Raw genomic sequence first — 26,644 nt, forward strand, 5'->3', positions numbered from 1 at the left:
TGTGAGTACCCGCTTGGCTTACTTGATTTACATCACTATATAGCATATTGATATGCACATGAGGCGCCCCTCTTGTTCTCTTTATCTTTTATTCAGCTCTCAGTTATGCATTGCTGCTTCTTCACCAAAGGATACCAAGAGAATGAAGCACTGAAAAGTTATTTACACTGAAAAGTTCTTTACAAATTTGGAATATTAGGAAAATGTGGGGTTTGTCTAGCAGTTTACAGACAGCTGGTGGTAGATAAGTCAACTGCATGCTGATATGAAACATTATCTGTGAATTTAAAGAAAAATGAAAGTCAAAATTTAATTTCTACGATGCATCTATATGCAATTAAAGAAAAATACTTATTTTATCAAATTTGCCTCCTTTGTGGAAACTGCCTCTCTCTGTGAGACTATGGGGTCGATTTATGAAGCAGCGGATGCTGCTTCCGACCCACTCCGCTTTAGTTCCGCCTGAAGCAGAAGTTAAGAATTAGCAGTCCTAAGACCGCTGCTCCTTAAGTCGTCCGCCACCTCTGAGTGGCGGACAGCAATCAGCCCGATCAAATACGATTGGGTTGATTGACACCCCCTGCTAGCGGCCGATTGGCCGTGAATCTGCAGGGGGCAGTATTGCACCAGAAGTTCACCAGAACTGCTGGTGCAATGATAAATGCCAACAGCATATGCTGTCGGCATTTATCGATGTGCGGCGGACATGATTCGCTATAGCGGATCATGTCTGTCTGCACCATGATAAATTTTCCCCTATATATGTATAGTATTGCTACAAGAACAGTTGCCATATAGGGGCCGATTTATCAAATGTCGGGTGAACATGATCCGCTGTAGCGAATGATGTCCGCCCGACATCACTAAATGCCGACAGCACCTTAGCTGTCAGCATTTATCATTGCACAATCATTTCTTGTGAAATGCTTGTGCAATGCCGCCCCCTGCACATTCATGGCCAATCGGTCGCTAGCAGGGGGTGTCAATCATCCAGATCGTATCTGATCGGAGTGATTGCAGTCCGCCACCTCAGAGGTGGTGGAAGAGTTAAGGCGCAGCTGCTTCTTAACTCCTGATTCTGGCAGCCAGAAGGCTCGCGCGGAATAAGCAGCATCCGCTGCTTAATAAATCGGCCCCATAGTGTTCAAGACAAGTGCACACTCGTGAGCCTACCTCAGTATTAGGCTTGTGTATTCATTTAGTTAGAAATGTGAATTCATAACGAAAACATAGATATTTGTTTAGTTTTCACGTAACGAATTTATGAACGATTGCACTAACTAAATTAAAGAAAATGAAGAAATACAGAATTCATTAGTATGTATTTGTTTCCTTTAAATTAGCTTAAAGGGATAGGTAAGTCAGAATTAAACTTGAATGATTCAGATAGAGCATGTAATTTTAAGACACTTTTAAATTCACTTCTATTTTCAAATGTGCTTAGTTTTCCTAGTATCCCTTGTAGAAAAAAAAACGCACATAGTGGGAGTTAGTTGCTGATTGGTGCCTGCACACAATTTTCAAATGTGCTTTGTTCTCTTGGTATGCCTTATTGAAAAAGAATACGCACATATCCCACACTAGTTGGAGCTAGCTGCTGATTGGTGCTTGCACACAATTTGTTTCTTGTGATTGGCTAACTTGATGTGTTCAGCTACCTGCCAGTAGTGCAATGCTGCTGCTTCAGCAAAGGATAACAAGATAATGAAGCAAATTTGATAATAGAAGTAAATTGGAAAGTTGTTAAAAATGATATGTTCTATCTAAATCGTGAAAGAAAATTTTGCTGTTTCCTGTCCTTTTAAAAGGATTAAATACTTACCAGCTAGGGAGCAGCAAGGTCCTTTAGCACAGACTCTGAGATTAGCTGCACTAAGCCTCCTATTAGTGCGCCCTGGGGCTGTGTGAAGAAGCGTTGGGATTATCACGGTTCTCCAGCGCACTAAAGGTAAGTATAATGACTGCAAGTGAATGTTTTCACCTATAGGAAAGGAACATTTACATTTGTTTAACGAAAATGAATATAAAATGTTCCACATATGTTTAGTATATGTTAAAGGAATACCGACTAGCGCAGCAGGCAAATATTCCGAAAACTAATGTTTCCGAAGATTTGTTCAGAAAAATGTATTCGAAAATAATTTTTTTGCTGCTGTACATATCTACATATTATACTCTAATGGAAAGGGACAAGTTTCAACAAGACATAGGGGTCAATCAAAATCCTTATAAAAAGAAAATTATTTAAAAGGGACACTCAAGTCAAAATAAACTTTTATGATTCAGAAAGAGCAGCAGTTTTAAGACACTTTAAAATTTACTTCCATTATCAAATTTTGCACAGTCTTTTTATATTTACACTTTCTAGAGAACAAGATCCTACTGAGCATGTGCACAAACTCACAGGGTATACGTAAACTAGTCTGTGATTGGCTGATGTCTGTCACATGATACAGGGGGCCGGAAAATGGGAGAAAAAAAAATTTATCAGAAAAAATCTACTGCTTATTTTAAATTCAGAGTAGGGGGCCGATTTATCAAGCTCCGTATGGAGCTTGATGGCCCTTGTTTCTGGAGAGTCTTCCGGATCACCGGAAACAGAAGTTATGAAGCAGGGGTCTAAAGACCGCTACTACATAACTTTTCCGCCTGCTCTGAGGCCGCGGACAGAAATCAACCCGACCGAATACGATCAGGTTGATTGACACCCCGTGCTAGCGGCCAATCGTATCATGTCCGCTCGTACTATGATTAATATACCCCTAGGTGTTAAATTATTGTCTTTTTGTTATGCAGTTGTTAATTATGTAATTCTACTGCATTGAGTGGTCCTTTAATGATTATCAACAGAAAAACACCTTACACTAACGGAATTTTGTGGATAAATCATTTTATACGTTTTTTTCTAAAGTATTGTGATCAACCCCATAGAAAGAGAAATAAGTTAATTTTATAACAGACATACATGAAAACTTGCATATTAATTGCTTGTCTGAATAATAAGCTTTAAAGGGGAACTAAAGTCAAACTTAAACTTTTATGATTCGTATAGAGAACACAATTTTAAACAACTTTCCAATTCACTTCCATTATCTAAATGTGCCCAGTCTTTTTGTATTTACACTTTCTTAGGCACCAGCTTCTAGTGAGCATGTGCAAGAATTTACAGTGTATATATGCGTGTGTGATTGGCTGTTAGCTGTCACATGATGTAGTGGGAATTATATATTAACTAACTTTGAAATATTTAAGAAAAAAATCTACTACTCGTTTGAAACTAAAGGGACAGTTTACTTGATTTTTTTTAATTGTTGAAAAAGATAGATAACACCTTAACTACCGATTCTCCAGCTTTGCATAAGCAACATTGTTGTATTATACTTCATAGGCCCCTAGTTATCAAGCCGTCAACCTCAAATGGAATTCCGCAGCGTATTTGTGGCGAGGCTGATTTGCCTTATATATCAAGCCCTGCTGCCCAGCAAAAGTAGAATATAGTGACGTAAGTTTTGATCCGCCGGACTCAGTCCGACACAGATCGATTCTTATGTCACTCCAGATGTTCCGCACACAAGTTCGGCACAATCTGACTACTTTTGCTAGTTATCAAATGACTAGCAGGTACGCTCGGCACTTTTCCGGCCCAGCGTACCTGGTTTTCAATCCGCCGCCTTCCCATAGGAATCAATGGGAGTCTGACCATAGCGAAAGTTCATGTTCGCTGCTGCCCGACATCCCATTGATTCCTATGGGAAATATCTGCACCTAACACCCCAACATGTACCCCGAGTCTAAACACCCCTAATCTGTCCCCCCCCCCCTACACCGCCGCAACTAAATAAAATTATTCCCCCCTAAACCGCCGCTCCCGGACCCCGCTGCAACTATAATAAATATGTTAACCCCTAAACCGTCGCTCCCGGACCCCACCACCACCTACATAATACCTATTAACGCCTATCCTGCCCCCCTACACCGCCGCCACCTATAATACATTTATTAACCCCTATCCTACCCCCCCCTACACCGCCGCCACTATAATAAAATTATTAACCCCTAAACCTATGTCTAAACCTAACCCTAACACCCCCCTAACTTAAATAGTAATTAAATACATCTAAATATTATAACTCTTATTAACTAAATAAATCCTATTTAAAACTAAATACTTACCTGTAAAATAAACCCTAAGATAGCTACAATATAAATAATAATTATATTGTAGCTATCTTAGGATTTATTTTTATTTTACAGGCAAATTTCAATTTATTTTAACTAGGTACAATAGCTATTAAATAGTTATTAACTATTTAATAGCTACCTAGTTAAAATAAAGAGAAATTTACCTGTAAAATAAAAACTAACCTAAGTTACAATTACACCTATCACTACACTATCATTAAATACATTTTCCTATTTAAAACTAAATACTTACCTGTAAAATAAACCCTAAGATAGCTACAATGTAAATAATCATTGTAGCTATTTTAGGATTTATATTTATTTTACAGGTCACTTTGTATTTATTTTAGCTAGTTAGAATAGTTATTAAATAGTTATTAACTATTTAATAACTACCTAGCTAAAAGAAATACAAAATTACCTGTAAAATAAATCCTAACCTAAGTTACAATTAAACCTAACACTACACTATCATTAAATTAATTAAATAAATTACCTACAAATAACTACAATTAAATGCAATTAAATAAACTAACTAAAGTACAAAAAATAAAAAAACTAAGTTACAAAAAATAAAAAATAAATAAGTTAAAAAAATTTCAAAAATATTACAACAATTTTAAACTACTTACACCTAATCTAAGCCCCCTAATAAAATAACAAAGCCCCCCAAAATAAAAAAATGCCCTACCCTATTCTACATTAAAAAGTTAACAGCTCTATTACCTTACCAGGCCTTAAAAGGGCCTTTTGCAGGGCATGCCCCAAAGAAATCAGCTCTTTTGCCTGTAAAATAAAAATACAACCCCCCCCCAACATTACAACCCACCACCCACATACCCCTACTCTAACCCAAACCCCACTTAAATAAACTTAACACTACCCCCTGAAGATCATCCTACCTTTAGCCGTCTTCAGCCAGCTGACCACTGATGGAACAGAAGAGGACATCCACAGCGGCCGAAGTCATCATCCAAGGGGCGCTGAAGAAGTCTTTCATCCGACTGAAGTCATCATCCAAGGGGCGTTGAAGAAGTCTTCCATCCGATTGAAGTCATCATCCAAGGGGCACTGAAGAAGTCTTCCATCCGATTGAAGTCATCATCCAGGCGGCGTCTTCAATCTTCATCCATCCGGAGCGGAGCGGGGCCATCTTCAGACGAGCCGACGTAGAGCCATCTTCTTCCACCGACGACTTCCCGACGAATGACAGTTCCTATAAGTGATGTCATCCAAGATGGCGTCCCTCGAATTCCGATTGGCTGATAGGATTCTATCAGCCAATCGGAATTAAGGTAGGAAAAATCTGATTGGCTGATTTAATCAGCCAATCAGATTGAAGTTCAATCTGATTGGCTGATCCAATCAGCCAATCAGATTGAGCTCGCATTCTATTGGCTGATCGGAACAACCATTAGAATGCAAGCTCAATCTGATTGGCTGATTAAATCAGCCAATCAGATTTTTCCTACCTTAATTCCGATTGGCTGATAGAATCCATCTTGGATGACGTCACTTAAAGGAACCGTCATTAGTCGGGAAGTCGTCGGTGGAAGAAGATGGCTCCGCATCGGCTCGTCTGAAGATGGCTCCGCTCCGCTCCGGATGGATGAAGATTGAAGACACCACCTGGATGATGACTTCAATCGTATGGAAGACTTCTTCAGCGCTCCTTGGATGATGACTTCAATCGGATGGAAGACTTCTTCAGCGCCCCTTGGATGATGACTTCAGCCGCTGCCGATGTCCTCTTCTGTTCCATCGGTGGTCGGCTGGCTGAAGACGGCTAAAGGTAGGATGATCTTCATGGGGGTAGTGTTAGGTTTATTTAAGGGGGGTTTGGGTTAGAGTAGGGGTATGTGGGTGGTGGGTTGTAATGTTGGGGGGGGTTGTATTTTTATTTCACAGGCAAAAGAGCTGATTTCTTTGGGGCATGCCCCGCAAAAGGCCCTTTTAAGGGCTGGTAAGGTAATAGAGCTGTTAACTTTTTAATGTAGAATAGGGTAGGGCATTTTTTTATTTTGGGGGGCTTTGTTATTTTATTAGGGGGCTTAGATTAGGTGTAAGTAGTTTAAAATTGTTGTAATATTTTTGAAATGTTTGTAACTTATTTTTTTTTTATTTTTTTGTAACTTAGTTTTTTTAATTTTTTGTACTTTAGTTAGTTTATTTAATTGTATTTAATTGTAGTTATTTGTAGGTAATTTATTTAATTAATTTAATGATAGTGTAGTGTTAGGTTTAATTGTAACTTAGGTTAGGATTTATTTTACAGGTAATTTTGTATTTCTTTTAGCTAGGTAGTTATTAAATAGTTAATAACTATTTAATAACTATTCTAACTAGCGAAAATAAATACAAAATTACCTGTAAAATAAATATAAATCCTAAAATAGCTACAATATAATTATTAATTACATTGTAGCTATCTTAGGGTTTATTTTACAGGTAAGAATTTAGTTTTAAATAGGAATAATTTAGTTAATAAGAGTTATAATATTTAGATGTATTTAATTAATATTTAAGTTAGGGGGGTGTTAGGGTTAGGGTTAGACTTAGGTTTAGGGGTTAATAATTTTATTATAGTGGCTGTGGTGTAGGGGGGGCAGGATAGGGGTTAATAAATATATTATAGGTGGCGACGGTGTAGGGGAGTGGCAGATTAGGGGTTAATAAGTTTAATATAGGTGGCGGCGGGGTCCTGGAGCGGCAGTTTAGGGGTTAAACAATGTATTTAGTTGCGGCAGGGTCCAGGATCGGCAGGGTAGGGGGTTAATAAATTTATTATAGGTGGTGGCGGTATAGGGGGACAGGATAGGGGTTACTAGGTATAATGTAGGTGGCGGTGGGCTCCGGGAGTGGCGGTTTAGGGGTTAATTCATTTATTATAGTTGCGGCGGGGTCTAGGAGCTGCGGTTTAGGGGTTAATAACTTTATTTAGTTGCGAGGGGCTCCGGGGGCACCGGTATAGGGGGTAGAACAGTGTAGTTTAGTGTGGGTGCTTAGTGACAGGCTAGTAATAAAGCTAGGAAAAAGCTGAAGAGCAGCGAGATCGGATGAGTGATAACTATCACAGTCCGCTGCTCATCGCCCCGTACTTGGTGCGCGGCTTTTTGACAGCTTTATTGATAACTTTGGCGAGATTATTCAGGTCCGCGGCGGCGATGTTAGGCGAGCTTAGGCGGGCGTATTGGGCCGGCGAAGGCAGGTAAGTAGACACATTGATAACTAGGCCTCATAGCCTCTAAATTTGCCAGTTTCTAAACCCATGCAGGTGGACTCTTATCTTAGCTCTTTTTATTAGCTTTTTAAATCTTGCACAACAGCCAGACAATGCTAGTTCATGTGCACCATAAAGATAACATTGTGTTCACTCCTGTAGAGGATCACTGGCTAAAATAAAAGATTGTAAAAAGCACTAAGATAAGAGGCAGTCTGTAGGGGCTTAAATAAAGATAATCATAGAGGTAAATAGTATATTAAAATAAAAATGTTGGTTATGCAAAACTTGGGGATGGGTAATAAAGTAGACTGTCCCTTTAATAGACAGCATACTGTAAAATTGTTTTCCCTTACTAGCAGAAGAGTATAAAATGCTCTTTAGGTGGAGTTTTCTATATATCCCTGTGCAATATCACTCATATGATTCAAAATTAGATCACCTTACAGTAATTGCATTACTTCTAATTTGAACAGTAGGGTATTTGCTCGTATGTAAAATTAAAAACTAACAGTTTAGATTTAATATATTAGGCCCCACAGTAGGAACTAAATGCAACATTACCTTTCATTACTGAGATACAAATCTTGTATTCTTTCAATAGTTTGTATGTCCACCTTTGTTTTTGATGACAAACTCAATCCTCCTCGGCATGGAGGATATTAGTGTTGCACACATTTCTGAAGAGATGTTCTGTCATTCTTCAGAGACATTTTTTTTCAGCTGCTCTTTGTGGAGGGGTTGTGTTGCTCTACTGTTTTCTTTAATATACCCCAAAGGTTTTCTATTTGATTCAAGTCAAGCGACATAGTTGGCCAGGTCATAGTTTTCACTTTTTTCTTCTTTAGAAACTGTATTGTGATTTAGGCAGTGAGCTATGGATTGTTACCATGTAGGAATATTCTTCTTCTACTGAGCTTCTGGAGGCTGGGAGTCTTCTTGTCAGCCAGTATGTTGGTATATTCAAAGGCATTCATGATGCCATCTATAAATGCCATCTCCCCAACATATTTTGCACTCAAGCAGCCCCATATCATCACACTCCCCCCTCCGTGCTTCACTCTTGCTACAATGCATTCACAAACATGCTGGACCCCATATGAGCCGAACAAATTTATCTTGGTCTCAATTGACCAAAGAATGTACTCCCAACGTTCATCAGGCTTCTTTTAATGTGCTTGAGTAAAGTTGAAACTTGCAGTTTTGTGCCGAAGAGCAAGCAAGGGCCATAGATGCTGATATTATGGAATGTCTGAGCTGTCACAGAATTTCAACTTTCCATTGATACCCCCAGAGCCAAGTCTGGAGCATTTGCCCATCTGTTTTTTAGAGCTAGATTGCACAAGTAGCGCATTGTCAATGGTGTAATATTTTGGAGGACGGCCACTGCAGCTCTAATTATTCTATTCCTCCTGATTACTGCTGCAACTGTGTTTTGACTGATGTTTAGTTGGTCACTGATTTTCCTGTATGCTCTTTCATCATTGTGAAGTCTCACAATCAGATTTCTTAATTCCTCTCGCAATTCTTTTTGATGTGGAGCCATGATGCAGACATGCAAATAGACACACACACACACACACACACATATATATATATATATATATATATATATACAGTGGGACCTCGGTTAACAAACGACTCGGTAAACGAAATTTCGGTTTACGAATGAAAATTCTGGGAAAAAAATGCCTCGGTTTAAGAATTTTTTTCGCAATACGAACAAATTATTTGGTTTTCAATGCATTCCTATGGGAAACCGTGTTTCGTTTTACGAATTTTTTTCGCAATACGAAACAAGTGTCCCGGTTTTGGAGCCATTTGCAGCAAGTTGCTGAGCCTTTTGGAGCCATTTGCAGCAAGTTGTGGAGCCTTTTGGAGCCTTTTGCAGCAGGTTTTGGAGCCTTTTTTCTCACCTCCGGAACGCATTAATTGGTTTTCAATGCATTCCTATGGGAAACCGTGTTTCGGTTTACGAATTATTCGCAATACAAAGCGTCCCGGAGAACGCATTAAATTCGTAAACCGAGGTCCCACTGTATATATATATATATATACATACACTATACTTACAATATACAACAGAAGTGAGTACACCCCTGTGCAATATCACATAAATGTCCAATAATTTAAAATTGTATCACTTCTTAATAATTGCATTATTTCTAAGTTGTCAAGTAAAGTATTTCCTATTATGAAGAATTAAAAACAAATACGTTAGAAAGACCATGAAAACAGAGTTCAAAATTTCAAGTCCTAAGCTACTAGCCAGGCAAAAATGTTACTCACCACTTCCCATTCACAACACACTGACAACCCCACCCCCTCTTTGCATATGTTTGGCCATTTTAAAACACTTTATTGTGCAGTAACTTTTAATATTTTTTTATTTTATACCATAACAAATTAAATAATGCTACATACAGTAATAAATTAACAAAAATAATTGCATAACAGTTAGCAACATCAACTAGGGGTTCTGGGGAAGATAACAGCTGGATAGATAAAGTTAATCAGCCCGCCAGAGGTGAGCTGCGGTGGACAGGAGCATGCATGTATGCCCCTGTCCGCTGCTTCTTGATAAATCAACCCCTTTATCTCTTCGACTAACAGCTATTATTCCCCCCATACACATATACATAGTACACCCACACGCAATATATATGCGGGTGGGCGGCGGATTAGGGGTTAATAGGTTAATAGACACCGGTCTAGGAGTAAGGCAATAGCTGAAAGATTTTGATTTGAAAGATTTTTGTATCCTTTTTTAAGCTTTTAATAAAAGCTATGTTTTAAAATCTCCCCAGGCAGAGGAAGGTTCCTCAGGCAGAGCTACCCAGTCTGGGTAGCCGGAGTCTGCCACAGGGTAGGACCCTGAGTACTGGTACTGTCGGGCATCAGGGGTGGCTACAGGCTGTGGTCAATTGCCAGCTACATAGCTGCAGTCAGCAGGGAGGAAGCAGGACCCATTTGGTGGAACTACCCAGTCGGGGTAGCCGGGGTATCCGTCACATTGGCTGGCAGCGGTGGGATCTGCGTCTTTTACAAGGTTCCTGCTGACAGAGGAGATGCGCCACAGTAGCCGGTAAATATGGAGGCAGAGTTCCTAGGGAGAGTACAAAAGATGCTGACCAGAACAAATTATCCTTGTCCGGAACAGGACGTTCTGGGATGGAGGAACCTTGCCCTCCGAGACTTCTGGGGGGAGACTCTTCAACAGGAATGGAAGAATGGAATGGTCCTCCCCATGAACGACCAGAAGTTCCGGCTTCGGTGGACCTTCAGAGTGCCTTTTCTGGGAAAACAGCCAAAGAAAGAATGGCTATCTGTTCTATATAGACTGGTCCAGGAAGATATGTGGGTGGAGGATGGCTATCGAGCCCTCCAATGGCTCGCTATGCAAGCGCAGCCATGGCTGGAGGATGGCTCCCCCACAGAGGACTTTGGCTTTGGTGGCCCTGGATTGCTATTTACAAAAAGGACAGAGGACCCACAGTTTGGGAGTGAGACGGACCAAGGTCTGGAGGATATCTCTGGGCTCCAAGAGGAACTGCTGGATCTCTTGGAGGAATCCTGGCTACTAGATGATCTGGTCAAGGAATACAAGAGGCTGCAAGATCTCGTTAAGCAGCGTGCCAAGGGTATACAGATCTGGGGTGCAGCCCTCTGGGGATTCATGGAGCTCGACCATGGAGGAGTGGCAACAAAGAAAAAGGGAACCAGGGCTGCTGGATCAGCAGTCTGGCTCTGAGCTTATGGTCTTGGACCAGGGGGCCACCCTAGCAGAAGCGCTGGCAACAGGACAGAGAGCTGCCGGCCTCGGCCCAGCCCCTGCAGCAGCTCTGGTAAACCAGGAAGAGGCGGTAGTCATCCTCCCTCCCCTTACACAGAACCCCTTGCAGGGAGAGATGGATATGGATAACTCTCCCCAGCGGCAGAACACCCCAGCGGCAGAGCCAGGAGCAGGGAGAGGAGATACTTGGTCTCTCTCCCCAGTAGCAGAGCCATCCCCTGGGAGCAGAGGTAGTCATCCTCCCTCCCCTTACACAGAACCCCTTCCTGGGAGAGGAGACAGTCAGTCTTTCTCCCCAGTGGCAGATCCATCCTTCAGGAGCGGAGGTAGTCTTCCTCCCTCCCCTTACAGAGAAGCCCTTGAAGGGAGAGATGGGTATCAATATTTCTCCCCAGGGGCCGAATCCCTTTCTGGGAGAGGAGGCAGTTGGTCTCTCTCCCCAGTGGCAGAACCCCGTACAGGGAGTAGAGACAGCCGGTCTTCCTCCTCAGCGGCAGCACAGTTTCCCATGGAGTGGAGGTAGCAGACCTCCCTCCCCAGCGGTCAATCTTTTTCTCGGGAGAAGAGACAGAAGGACTCTCCCCTTAGTAGCTTGGCAGGGTCTCTACCCTTTTCTTGTCCCAGAGTATTTCTCACCGGGGGCAGGCATTGCATTAGGCAAGGAGGAGAAAAGCTTATACAGTTTGTGCCACATGTTTGGGGACCTGAACTTTGCCTGCCCCACCAAGAAGCAACCTCTGGTCTGGGGTGGGTCCGCCGGTACTAAAACGAGTGTCATGGAGAGAGGCGGTGTGGCCCTGGAACTTGTGGGACAGCAATTGTTTCGGAGTCGGCCTTGGCATACTTGTTTGGGACTTAGCCTTATGTGACTATCTCTGCGCCCAGGGTGCAGGGTATAAACTCCAGCCGGAACCCCCCAGGATGCCCCAAGCTCTGGAGAGATGGGATCACCTCTCCCAGCAACCGAGAAGTGGAGGGCCACCATCGGAAAGCCCCAGGCCGACCCGTTAAGGGTCTAGACGGGTCTGCTGAACTGGAGGGGGGGAGATGTCACAGATACCAGACAGCTAAGGCTTCCATCCACCCCCCTTCAACCTCACTGTCACGGATACTGGGCTGCAGGGGTTGAACTCTTACCCCCCCTTTTTGGTTGGAGTATAAGGTGACAGCCCAATTCAGTATTGCCTGTCCCAACCCCCCCAGACTCAGAATGTTTGAGATTATTGCAACCTCCTGCTGTTATGTGCCTTTCTGTTATTGTATGAGTCATCCATTGTCCTTTTGTGATTAGATAATCGAATGCTGAGACCTCCTGCTGTTATGTGTCTTTCTGCTATTGTGTGAGTCATCCATTGTCCTTTTGTGATAAGAATCTTGTTTAACTAACCATGGTCTGATGTTTGTCTCATTGTATAATATTTGTTATAACTACCCCCCTTTTCTGTTGGAAATATATAAAAGCTGTGTTTTTTGTGAAATAAAGCAGTTCTATTTTCACCTGAATGCTAGTCTGTCTAGTTATTTGGGTGGGCCCCAGCTAGAATCACTTTCCTGGGCTACATAGCAGCCTGTTCCAGGCAGAGGAAGGTTCCTCAGGCAGAGCTACCCAGTCTGGTTAGCCGGAGTCTGCCACAGGGTGGGACCTTGAGTAATGGTGCTGTCGGGCATCAGGGGTGGCTGCAGGCTGTGGTCACTTGCCAGCTACATAGCTGCAGTCGGCAGGGAGGAAGCAGGACCCATTTGGCGGAGCTAGACAGTCAGGGTAGCCGGGGTATACGTCACAATTTCTTTCTGTGCATATTCTATTATGTTTATGAGCGCTGTCCCATCTTTCACAGTTGTTTGAAAGATTACATATATATTTATACATACATACACACACATATTTTATAGTATATATATTGTATGTCTGTGTATATATATATATATATATATATATACATATATATATATAAATAAATATGGAATAGAACAAGTTCATGAAAATCATGGGCAGTAATCGTGATGCATTACAGAATTGAATCGTAGACAGGATAATCAAATCGAATCGTGAGACCAGTGAATATGCCACCCCTATTGTAAAGTATAATTTCATACAGCTCATCATCATAGTACCATTAGAGACACTAGATTACCCTTGATTCCGGATCTCCATCATACCAATTTCTTTGTCTAAAAAGGCATTTATGTGCTCTTTTTTGTGTACGGACATCCATGAATCTAGGGTAATGAAAGCCCTATTTTATAATGAAATTAATGCACATAAATGTAAATTTTGAACACAGATATCACAGTAACTGGTTGTCTGCAATTACAAATACAACCATGCATACTAAATGAAATCCTATATACACAGCAATATTTATAAAATTATATATATAAAAGTTTAAAAAATAAATAAATATATATATATATATATATATATATATATATATATATATATATTTATATATATATATATATATATATATACTGTATATATATATATATATATATATATATATATATATATATATATACTATATATATATATATATATATATATATATATATATATATATATATATATATTGTGACGGATACCCCGGCTACCCCGATTGGGTAGCTCCGCCAAACGGGTCCTATATATATATATACTGTATATATATATATATATATATATATATATATATATATATTGTGACGGATACTCCGGCTACCCCGACTGGGTACCTCCGCCAAACGGGTCCTGCTTCCTTCCTGCCGACTGCAGCTATGTAGCTGGCAAGTGACCACAGTCTGTAGCCACCCCTGATGCCCGACAGCACCAGTACTCAGGGTCCCACCCTGTGGCAGACTCCAGCTACCCCGACTGAGTAGCTCTGCCAGAGGGTCCTTCTTTTGCCTGCAACAGGCTGCTATGTAGCCCAGGAAAGTGATTTTAACTGGAGCCAACCCAAATAACTAGACCGACTAGCCTTCAGGTTAAACAGGAACTGATTTTATTGAAAACACACACTCCTTTTATACAGACAGCTCATATTGATAAGACAAAGGACAATCCCACAATTTTCCCGCCATTCCCGCCCCTCCAGACTGACCGGCGCCTCCATAGGAGCCACAGTCCCACATAATCTCAATACCTATGGGTGGCGGGTTCGGGGTGATCCTGGTAGAGCGGCAGCTTTCGGTCCACAGATTTCACAGTCCAAAAATCAGCATGATTTGTTACTGGGGACTGGAGTTACAGTCCGTTGAAGTTATGGGGTTAGGGGTGTCCAAAACCCCCAGTTCCTAAAGGAGCTCCCCTCCGGTAATTCCCCCACCTCTTGTCCTCCCTATGGGCTACTAATCCCCAAAAGAGCAGAGCTCTGGGGCACATGGTTGCTGGAGCGACAAGGGGTAAAGTTAGTGGGTGTCCTGCTGTCCTGTGGCCGACCGGGATTTCCAGGAGCCTGGACAGTCTGAGAGGGGTTAGGTGGGTGTCCGTGGTGGGGCGGCCGACCGGGAGTTCCAGGAGCCCGTCCAGCCTAGGAGGGTTTTCCTGGTCATACCCCAACTCTTCTCTGAACACAAAAACAAGCCAACACAAAGCAAACAAACAGCTTACAGAGATGGTGGTTGCTCTGAGGAGCCCAAAACCACTGAGAAACAACAGGGGTGAGGTTGTAGGGGGGGGGGTTGGGGGTAACCTTAGCTGTCTGGTATCCGCAACATATATATACATCAGGGCTCAAAAATTCCACTCGCCAACTCGCCATTGTACATTCACCGAACAACCTTTAGTGACACTTAGCACACACTGCTATACTAAATCCTAAAAAAATAAACTTTATAGCAAATATTAAAAATAGACTACTTTGGGTGGCGGAGCTGATCACTGGGACGGCAGGACGTGTGTTCCTGGAGCTCCTGAATATCTTTTGCTATTGGGGATGGGGACCTACTGGATAACTTTCAGACAGTGATGTGTGATCAGATCCATAGAGCCGTGATGGTTTTGTGCCATATTTCTTATGAGCACCTAGTGCAGCCTAGGAGCTGGAGATCTACCAAGAGGCTGATGCGTTCGGGAACCAACAGAGGAGAGTGTCGGAGTTGGAGGAGGATATAACGGAGGAGCAGAATGAGGTCTATAACACGCAGCCGGCGGTGGAAAGCGGCAGGTGGGAACTCACAGTGAAAGTTCTATTGAAGGGGTCAGGTGAGTGGCGATCCCAGAAGGCAACCCAGGAAGATACAACAGGCCTCCTTGTGAGTAACGGGGGACCTGTTGATTCGCAGCAAACAAATGGAAGTGATACTAAGTCCCACATGAAGTTCCCTACCCGAGATTCTAACCTGCTAAACCTTAACATTTGCTGCTGTGTGCACTTACTAGCCCGGTCTAGGGACAACTAAACAAAAAGAACCAGTAGGTGACTCTGTGAAGTAGTGGGTGCAGTGACTTATATTAGCCAACATAGCCATGCTTTCTGGGTTAGGCAACCTCTACGATCCCTTATTTAAATGTTATGCTAGAAATATATCTTGATGATCTATACTTATGAACATCTATACACTGGTAGGGATTAATAATTATCCCTTAGTCTATATATCTCATACTTCAAATGTAATAGCCATGTGTTGCCAACATTACATATGAAGTAACATCTCCAAAGCACTAGTGCAAATATTGCCTAAATGTAACCTCATCTTGGGTTTAGAGGTCCCTATAGCAGAGATGTTAAGAAATATATGCCTAGATTTAGAGTTTTGTCGATAAAGACACGCGTAGCTAACGCTGCTTTTTTTCCCAGCGCACCCTTAAGACAATGCTGGTATTTAGAGTTGTCTGAGTGGCTGCGTTAGGCTCTGAAAAGGGAGCGTTAAGCATAATTTAGCTACACTTCAACCCTCAATACCAGCGTTGCTTACGGTAGCGGTAAGCTGGAAAAATGTACTTGTGCATGATATCCCCATAGGAAACAATGGGGCTGAACTGGCTGGATAAAAACCTAACACCAGCAAAAAAGCAGCGTTCAGCTCCTAGCGCAGCCCCATTGTTTCCTATGGGGAAACACTCTCTAAGTCTGCACCTAACACCCTAACATGAACCCCGAGTCTAAACACCCCTAACCTTACACTTATTAACCCCTAATCTGCCGCCCCTGCTATTGCTGACACCTGCATTATACTATTAACCCCTAATCTGCAGCTCCGGACACCGCCGCAACCTACATTATCCCTATGAACCCCTAATCTGCTGCCCCTAACATCGCCGACACCTATATTATATTTATTACCCCTAATCTGCCCCCCCCCCAATGTCGCCGCTAGCTTACCTACACTTATTAACCCCTAATCTGCCGACCGGACCTAGCCGCCACTATAATAAATGTATTAAACCCTAAACCGCTGCACTCCTGCCTCGCAAACACTATAATAAATTTTATTAACCCCTAATCTGCCGACCAAACCTCGCCGCCACTATAATAAATGTATTAACCCCTAAACCGCCGCACTCCCAAACACTATAATACATTTTATTAACCCCTAATCTGCACTCCCTAACATCGCCGCCACCTGCCTACAATTATTAACCCCTAATCTCCCGCCCGCAACGTCGCCGCTACTATAATAAAATTATTAACCCCTAAACCTAACTCTAACCCTAACACCCCCCTAAGTTAAATATAATTTTTATTAAACTAAATAATATTCCTATAATTAAATAAATTATTCCTATTTAAAACTAAATACTAACCTATCAAATAAACCCTAATATAGCTACAATATAACTAACAGTTACATTTTAGCTATTTTAGGATTTATATTTATTTTACAGGCAACTTTGTATTTATTTTAACTAGGTACAATAGCTATTAAATAGTTAATAACTATTTAATAGCTACCTAGTTAAAATAAGTACAAAATTACCTGTAAAATAAATCCTAACCTAAGTTCCAAATACACCTAACACTACACTATCATTAAATTAATTAAATAAATAAACTACAATTAGCTAAACTAAAATATTAAATAAACTAATCTATAATACAAAAAAAACAAACACTAAATTACAAAAAATAAAAAAATATTACAAGAAGTTTAAACTAATTACACCTAATCTAAGCCCCCTAATAAAATAAAAAATCCCCCCAAAATAAAAAAATGCCCTAACCTATTCTAAATTACAAAAGTAATCAGCTCGTTTACCAGCCCTTAAAAGGGCTTTTTGTGGGGCAATGCCCCAAAGTAATCAGCTCTTTTACCTGAAAATAAAAATACAATACCCCCCCAACATTACAACCCACCACCCACATACCCCTACTCTAACCCACCCAAACCCCCCTTAAAAAAAAAAATATTGCTAACCCCCTGAAGATCATCCTACCTTGAGTCGTCTTCACCCAGCCGAGCCAAATTCTTCAACCAAGGTGTGCAGAGGAGGTCCTTCGTCCGGTAGAAGTCTTCATCCAGGCGGTGTCTTCAATCTTCATTCATCCGGAGCGGAGCGGAGCCATCTTCAAATGAGCCGACGCTGAGCCATCCTCTTCAACTGACGACTTCGCGAAGAATGAAGGTTCCTTTAAGGGACATCATCCAAGATGGCGTCCCTTCAATTCCGATTGGCTGATAGGATTCTATCAGCCAATCGGAATTAAGGTAGGAAAAATCTGATTGGCTGATGCAATCAGCCAATCAGATTGAAGTTCAATCCAATTGGCTGATGCAATCAGCCAATCGTATTGAGCTTGCATTCTATTGGCTGATTGGAACAGCCAATAGAATGCGAGCTCAATACGATTGGCTGATTGGATCAGCCAATCGGATTGAACTTCAATCTGATTGGCTGATTGCATCAGTCAATCAGATTTTTCCTACCTTAATTCCGATAGAATCCAATAGAATCCTATCAGCCAATCGGAATTGAAGGGACGCCATCTTGGAGGATGTCCCTTAAAGGAACCTTCATTCGTCGGGAAGTCGTCGGTTGAAGAGGATGGCTCCGCGTCGGCTCCTTTGAAGATGGCTCTGCTCCACTCCAGATGGATGAAGATTGAAGACGCTGCCCGGATGAAGACTTCTACTGGATGAAGGACCTCCTCTGCACACCTTGGATGAAGAATTCGGCTCGGCTGGGTGAAGACGACTCAAGGTAGGATGATCTTCAGGGGGTTAGCAATAGGTTTTTTTAAGGGGGGGTTTGGGTGGGTTAGAGTAGGGGTATGTGGGTGGTGGGTTGTAATGTTGGGGGGTATTGTATTTTTATTTTCAGGAAAAGAGCTGATTACTTTTGGGCAATGCCCCGCAAAAAGCCCTTTTAAGGGCTGGTAAAAGAGCTGATTACTTTTGTAATTCAGAATAGGGTAGGGCATTTTTTTTATTTTGGGGGGATTTTTTATTTTATTAGGGGGCTTAGATTAGGTGTAATTAGTTTAAACTTCTTGTAATATTTTTTTATTTTTTGTAATTTAGTGTTTTTGTTTTTTTTGTATTATAGATTAGTTTATTTAATTGTATTTTAGTTTAGCTAATTGTAGTTTATTTATTTAATTTAACCTATATTATATTTATTACCCCTAATCTGCCCCCCCCCCCAATGTCGCCGCTAGCTTACCTACACTTATTAACCCCTAATCTGCCGACCGGACCTAGCCGCCACTATAATAAATGTATTAACCCCTAAACCGCTGCACTCCTGCCTCGCAAACACTATAATAAATTTTATTAACCCCTAATCTGCCGACCGGACCTCGCCGCCACTATAATAAATGTATTAACCCCTAAACCGCCGCACTCCCAAACACTATAATACATTTTATTAACCCCTAATCTGCACTCCCTAACATCGCCGCCACCTGCCTACAATTATTAACCCCTAATCTCCCGCCCGCAACGTCGCCGCTACTATAATAAAATTATTAACCCCTAAACCTAACTCTAACCCTAACACCCCCTTAAGTTAAATATAATTTTTATTGAACTAAATAATATTCCTATAATTAAATAAATTATTCCTATTTAAAACTAAATACTAACCTATCAAATAAACCCTAATATAGCTACAATATAACTAACAGTTACATTTTAGCTATTTTAGGATTTATATTTATTTTACCGGCAACTTTGTATTTATTTTAACTAGGAACAATAGCTATTAAATAGTTAATAACTATTTAATAGCTACCTAGTTAAAATAAGTACAAAATTACCTGTAAAATAAATCCTAACCTAAGTTCCAAATACACCTAACACTACACTATCATTAAATTAATTAAATAAATAAACTACAATTAGCTAAACTAAAATATTAAATAAACTAATCTATAATACAAAAAAAACAAACACTAAATTACAAAAAATAAAAAAATATTACAAGAAGTTTAAACTAATTACACCTAATCTAAGCCCCCTAATAAAATAAAAAATCCCCCCAAAATAAAAAAATGCCCTAACCTATTCTAAATTACAAAAGTAATCAGCTCGTTTACCAGCCCTTAAAAGGGCTTTTTGTGGGGCAATGCCCCAAAGTAATCAGCTCTTTTACCTGAAAATAAAAATACAATACCCCCCCAACATTACAACCCACCACCCACATACCCCTACTCTAACCCACCCAAACCCCCCTTAAAAAAAAAAATATTGCTAACCCCCTGAAGATCATCCTACCTTGAGTCGTCTTCACCCAGCCGAGCCAAATTCTTCAACCAAGGTGTGCAGAGGAGGTCCTTCATCCGGTAGAAGTCTTCATCCAGGCGGTGTCTTCAATCTTCATTCATCCGGAGCGGAGCGGAGCCATCTTCAAATGAGCCGACGCTGAGCCATCCTCTTCAACTGACGACTTCGCAAAGAATGAAGGTTCCTTTAAGGGACATCATCCAAGATGGCGTCCCTTCAATTCCGATTGGCTGATAGGATTCTATCAGCCAATCGGAATTAAGGTAGGAAAAATCTGATTGGCTGATGCAATCAGCCAATCAGATTGAAGTTCAATCCAATTGGCTGATGCAATCAGCCAATCGTATTGAGCTTGCATTCTATTGGCTGATTGGAACAGCCAATAGAATGCGAGCTCAATACGATTGGCTGATTGGATCAGCCAATCGGATTGAACTTCAATCTGATTGGCTGATTGCATCAGTCAATCAGATTTTTCCTACCTTAATTCCGATAGAATCCAATAGAATCCTATCAGCCAATCGGAATTGAAGGGACGCCATCTTGGAGGATGTCCCTTAAAGGAACCTTCATTCGTCGGGAAGTTGTCGGTTGAAGAGGATGGCTCCGCGTCGGCTCCTTTGAAGATGGCTCTGCTCCACTCCGGATGGATGAAGATTGAAGACGCTGCCCGGATGAAGACTTCTACTGGATGAAGGACCTCCTCTGCACACCTTGGATGAAGAATTCGGCTCGGCTGGGTGAAGACGACTCAAGGTAGGATGATCTTCAGGGGGTTAGCAATAGGTTTTTTTTAAGGGGGGGTTTGGGTGGGTTAGAGTAGGGGTATGTGGGTGGTGGGTTGTAATGTTGGGGGGTATTGTATTTTTATTTTCAGGAAAAGAGCTGATTACTTTTGGGCAATGCCCCGCAAAAAGCCCTTTTAAGGGCTGGTAAAAGAGCTGATTACTTTTGTAATTCAGAATAGGGTAGGGCATTTTTTTTATTTTGGGGGGATTTTTTATTTTATTAGGGGGCTTAGATTAGGTGTAATTAGTTTAAACTTCTTGTAATATTTTTTTATTTTTTGTAATTTAGTGTTTTTGTTTTTTTTGTATTATAGATTAGTTTATTTAATTGTATTTTAGTTTAGCTAATTGTAGTTTATTTATTTAATTAATTTAATGATAGTGTAATGTTAGGTGTATTTGAAACTCAGGTTAAGATTTATTTTACAGATATTTTTGTCTTTATTTTAATTAGGTAGCTATTAAATAGTTATTAACTATTTAATAGCTATTGTACCTAGTTAAAATAAATACAAAGTTGCCTGTAAAATAAATATAAATCCTAAAATAGCTACAATGTAACTATTAGTTATATTGTAGCTATATTAGGGTTTATTTGATAGGTAAGTATTTAGTTTTAAATAGGAATAATTTATTTAATTATAGGAATATTATTTAGTTTAATAAAAATTATATTTAACTTAGGGGGGTGTTAGGGTTAGAGTTAGGTTTAGGGGTTAATAATTTTATTATAGTAGCGGCGACGTTGCAGGTGGGAGATTAGGGGTTAATAATTGTAGGTAGGTGGCGGCGATGTTAGGGAGGGCAGATTAGGGGTTAATAAAATGTATTATAGTGTTTGGGAGTGCGGCGGTTTAGGGGTTAATACATTTATTATAGTGGCAGCGAGGTCCGGTCGGCAAATTAAGGTTTAATAAGTTTAGGTAGGTGGCGGGTTAATAAGTGTAGGTAGGGGCAGCAGATTAGGGGTTCATAGTTATAATGTAGGTGGCGGCGGTGTCCGGTTGGCAGATTAGGGGTTAAAAATTTTTATTAGAGGTTTGGCAATGTGGGGGGCCTCAGTTTAGGGGTACATAGGAAGTTTATTGGTGTTAGTGTACTTTATAGCCCAGTAGTTAGGAGCTTTATATTCTGGTGTTAGCCCATAAAGCTATCATATCCTATCCATATCTCATTTTACACTTACCCTATTTTTGTATGATACTTTGACCATAGTGAAGTGCCGCCAGTGGCCGAGGTGGCATGAATTACAGACAGTTACCATATAAAACTTATACTTAAATCAGTAATGTAATTAGGATTGGTAGTTCCTATATATATCTTAGACTCACTAATAGCTAGGACCAGAGACAATACCAGAATAGTTAAAACTTTACTTGGCTGATGGGGCCCTCTTTCTTGATCTATAGAAATATCTAGGTTTAGGAGCTATGTACTTACATACTTCACTTTGATAAGATGAATGTTTATATTACTGTGTTAATTCCTACTCTGCTGTTGAGAGTTATTTTGTTGTTTGAATTTATCTAGGATATTTACAAGACACATGGTACCCCTTAATAACCCTTATTATTCTCAATTCTATTCTAATATGGGACTCCTATTTTACTTATGCTTTGAGACAAATGGTTCTCCTCACTTGTATGGTTTGTCTCACTTAAAGATAGAACTACCCCATAGGATAGCTATAATCAATACCCATGTTTCCCTTAAATGTTGTCTTATAGTTTCCAATGTCCTATAGTTCTTCTACTCACTAAAGATCCATATATATATATATATATATATATCTATATATATATATATATATATATATATATATATATATATATATATACCATTTTTTAATTTGTCATTGTATAAAATAAAAACAAGATTAAAATTACTGCATAAGAAGGTACAATGCCTAAAAATATGTAAAGATAGGGTGGGGTAGTGGGCGTGGCCTGGTCAGTTGGTGGGTGGGATCAGAGGTGGCAAGTAACATTTTAGCCTGGCTAGTAGCTTAGTACTAGAAATTTTGAGCCCTGTATACACACACACACACACACACACACATATATATATATATATATATATATATATATATATATATATATATATATATATATATAATTCAATACAAATTTTTGCATAAAATATTAGCACATCTAGGCAAGTTCTCTGCTTGCTTTTCCCAATTAAAACTCCATATACATTGTTACCCATGCACAAGAGGATTCTGTGTAAGATATGCAAAATCTCAGTTCTTTAGCTTCAAATACTGTTTTAACACAGCGATCCCTTAACAGGATTATTGTAGCAACACAGAAACCACTCACTAGACAATCCTGTTAAGGGATCGCTGTGTAAAAATAGTATTTGAAGCAAAAAACTGAGATTTTGCATATCTAATTTGCATATCTTACCCAGAATCCTCTTGTGCATTGGTAACAATGTATATGGAGTTTTAATGGGGAAAAGCAAGCGGGGGAATTTGTCTAGATGTGCTAATTTTCTATGCAAAAATTAGTATTGGTTTACTTTTGAGACATGGAGGATTTTAATCTCAGTTTTTTAGCTCCCCCATAATTTTAATGAATTTTGATTTAACCCTGAAATTAGCTTTATCAAAGCAGCAACCAGAAAGCTATCTCCTACTGACAAGTTCTAAAAATAATGAAACAAACTTGTTTAGTGAGTGTTTTCTGTGTTGCTGCAATAATCCTGTTAAGGGATCGCTGTTTTAAAACAGTATTTGGAGCAAAAAAACTGAGATTTTGCATATCTAATTTGTATATCTTACCCAGAATCCTCTTGTGCATTGGTAACAATTTATATGGAGTTTTAATGGGGAAAAGCAAGCAGGGAATTTGCCTAGATGTGCTAATTTTCTATGCAAAAATTTGTATTAATTTACTTTTGGGACATGGAGGATTTTAATCTCAGTTTTTTATCTCCCCCATAATTTTAATGAATATATATATATATATATATATATATATATATATATATATATATATATATATATATATATATATATATATATATACATATATATATATATATATATATATATATAAATAAATAAAAATAAAAGAAATATATATAAATATATATATATATATATATACACACAGTATCCCAAAAAAGTGAGTACACACCTCCCATTTCTGTAAATATTTTATTATATGTTTTCATGTGACAACACTGAAGAAATGACACTTTGCTACAATGTAAAGTAGTGAGTGTACAGTCTGCATAACAGTGTAACGTTTCTGTCCCCTAAAAATAACTCAACACACAGCCATTAATTGTTTACCAAGATATAGGAACAATAAATGTAAATGTGTACAATATTGTTTCTTTCATGTAATTAGCAAGAGTCCATGAGCTAGTGACGTATGGGATATACATTCCTACCAGGAGGGGCAAAGTTTCCCAAACCTTAAAATGCCTATAAATACACCCCTCACCACACCCACAATACAGTTTTACAAACTTTGCCTCCTATGGAGGTGGTGAAGTAAGTTTGTGCTAGATTCTACGTTGATATGCGCTCCGCAGCAGGTTGGAGCCCGGTTTTCCTCTCAGCGTGCAGTGAATGTCAGAGGGATGTGAGGAGAGTATTGCCTATTTGAATGCAATGATCTCCTTCTACGGGGTCTATTTCATAGGTTCTCTGTTATCGGTCGTAGAGATTCATCTCTTACCTTCCTTTTCAGATCGACGATATACTCTTATATATATACCATTACCTCTGCTGATTTTCGTTTCAGTACTGGTTTGGCTTTCTACAACATGTAGATGAGTGTCCTGGGGTAAGTAAGTAAGCTTATTTTCTGTGACACTCTAAGCTATGGTTAGGCACTTTTTTATAAAGTTCTAAATATATGTATTCAAACATTTATTTGCCTTGACTCAGGATGTTCAACATTCCTTATTTTCAGACAGTCAGTTTCATTCTTGGGATAAATGCATTTGTTTCAATCATTTTTTCTTACCTTAAAAAATTTGACTTTTTCCCTGTGGGCTGTTAGGCTCGCGGGGGCTGAAAATGCTTCATTTTATTGCGTCATTATTGGCGCTGACTTTTTTGGCGCAAAAATTTTTTTTTCTGTTTCCGGCGTAATACGTGTCGCCGGAAGTTGCGTCATTTTTTGACGTTTTTTTGTGTCAAAAGTGTCGGCGTTCCGGATGTGGCGTCATTTTTGGCGCCAAAAGCATTTAGGCGCCAAATAATGTGGGCATCTTTTTTGGCGCTAAAAAATATGGGCGTCATTTTTGTCTCCACATTATTTAAGTCTCATTATTTATTGCTTCTGGTTGCTAGAAGCTTGTTCACTGGCATTTTTTTCCCATTCCTGAAACTGTCATTTAAGGAATTTGATCAATTTTGCTTTATATGTTGTTTTTTTCTTTTACATATTGCAAGATGTTCCACGTTGCAACTGAGTCAGAAGATACTTCAGGAAAATCGCTGCCCAGTGCTGGAGCTACCAAGCTAAGTGTATCTGCTATAAACTTTTGGTATCTGTTTTTCCAGCTGTTGTTTGTATTGCATGTCATGACAAACTTATTAATGCAGATAAAATTTCCTTTAGTACTGTTACATTACCTGTTGCTGTTCCGTCAACATCTAATTTTCAGAGTGTTCCTGATAACATAAGAGATTTTATTTTTTAAATCCATTAAGAAGGCTATGTCTGTTATTTCTCCTTCTAGTATACATAAAAGTCTTTTAAAACTTCTCTTTTTTCAGATGAATTTTTAAATGAACATCATCATTCTGATACTGATAATGGTTCTTCTGGTTCAGAGGTTTCTGTCTCAGAGGTTGATGCTGATAAATCTTTGTATTTGTTCAAGATGGAATTTATTCGTTCTTTACTTAAAGAAGTATTAATTGCATTAGAAATAGAGGATTCTGGTCCTCTTGATACTAAATCTAAACGTTTAAATAAGGTTTTTAAATCTCCTGTAGTTATTCCAGAAGTGTTTTCTCTCCCTGATGCTATTTCTGAAGTAATTTCCAGGGAATGGAATAATTTGGGTAATTCATTTACTCCTTCTAAACGTTTAAGCAATTATATCCTGTGCCATCTGACAGATTAGAGTTTTGGGACAAAATCTCTAAGGTTAATGGGGCTGTCTCTACTCCTGCTAAACGTACTACTATTCCTATGGCAGATAGTACTTCATTTAAGGATCCTTTAGATAGGAAAATTGAATCCTTTCTAAGAAAAGCTTACTTATGTTCAGGTAATCTTCTTAGACCTGCTATATTTTTAGCGGATGTTGCTGCAGCTTCAACTTTTTGGTTAGAAGCTTTAGCGCAACAAGTAACAGATCATAATTTTATAGCATTATTATTATTCTATAACATGCTAATAATTTTATTTGTGATACCATCTTTTGATATCATTAGAGTTGATGTCAGGTATATGTCTCTAGCTATTTTAGCTAGAAAAGCTTTATGGCTTAAAACTTGGAATGCTGATATGTCTTCTAAGTCAACTTTGCTTTCCCTTTCTTTCCAGGGTAATACATTATTCAATTTTCAGTTGGTTTCTATTATCTCAACTGTTACTGGAGGGAAGGGAACTTTTTTACGAAAGGATAAAAAATCTAAGGTAAATTTAGGTCTAATAATCATTTTCGTTCCTTTCCTCACAACAAGGAACAAAAGCCTGATCCTTCATCCTCAGGAGCGGTATCAGTTTGGAAACCATTTCCAGTTTGGAATATATCCAAAAATGGGGGAGTGGGGCGTGAGGGCGCTAGTGAAAGCTTAAGAAATCTAATTAGTGAATGTTTCACACAATATGTGTCTGTGTAGTCAATGTCTGTTCGACTAATTACTCTGATTATATAAAACCAAATTTTCAGTGTTTATTTATATAAGTATATAGTTTGTGTTGTTTAACGTTTTAAGATATAGTATGACCATAAAAAATGTGAATGAAGTGCACTGTGTAATGAGTCTTATGCACCCAAAATTCTTTGATTATTAATATACAATACTATATAGAATCAATG

This window comes from Bombina bombina, chromosome 7 (assembly GCF_027579735.1).
Source record: "Bombina bombina isolate aBomBom1 chromosome 7, aBomBom1.pri, whole genome shotgun sequence".
Taxonomy (NCBI): Eukaryota; Metazoa; Chordata; class Amphibia; order Anura; family Bombinatoridae; genus Bombina; species Bombina bombina.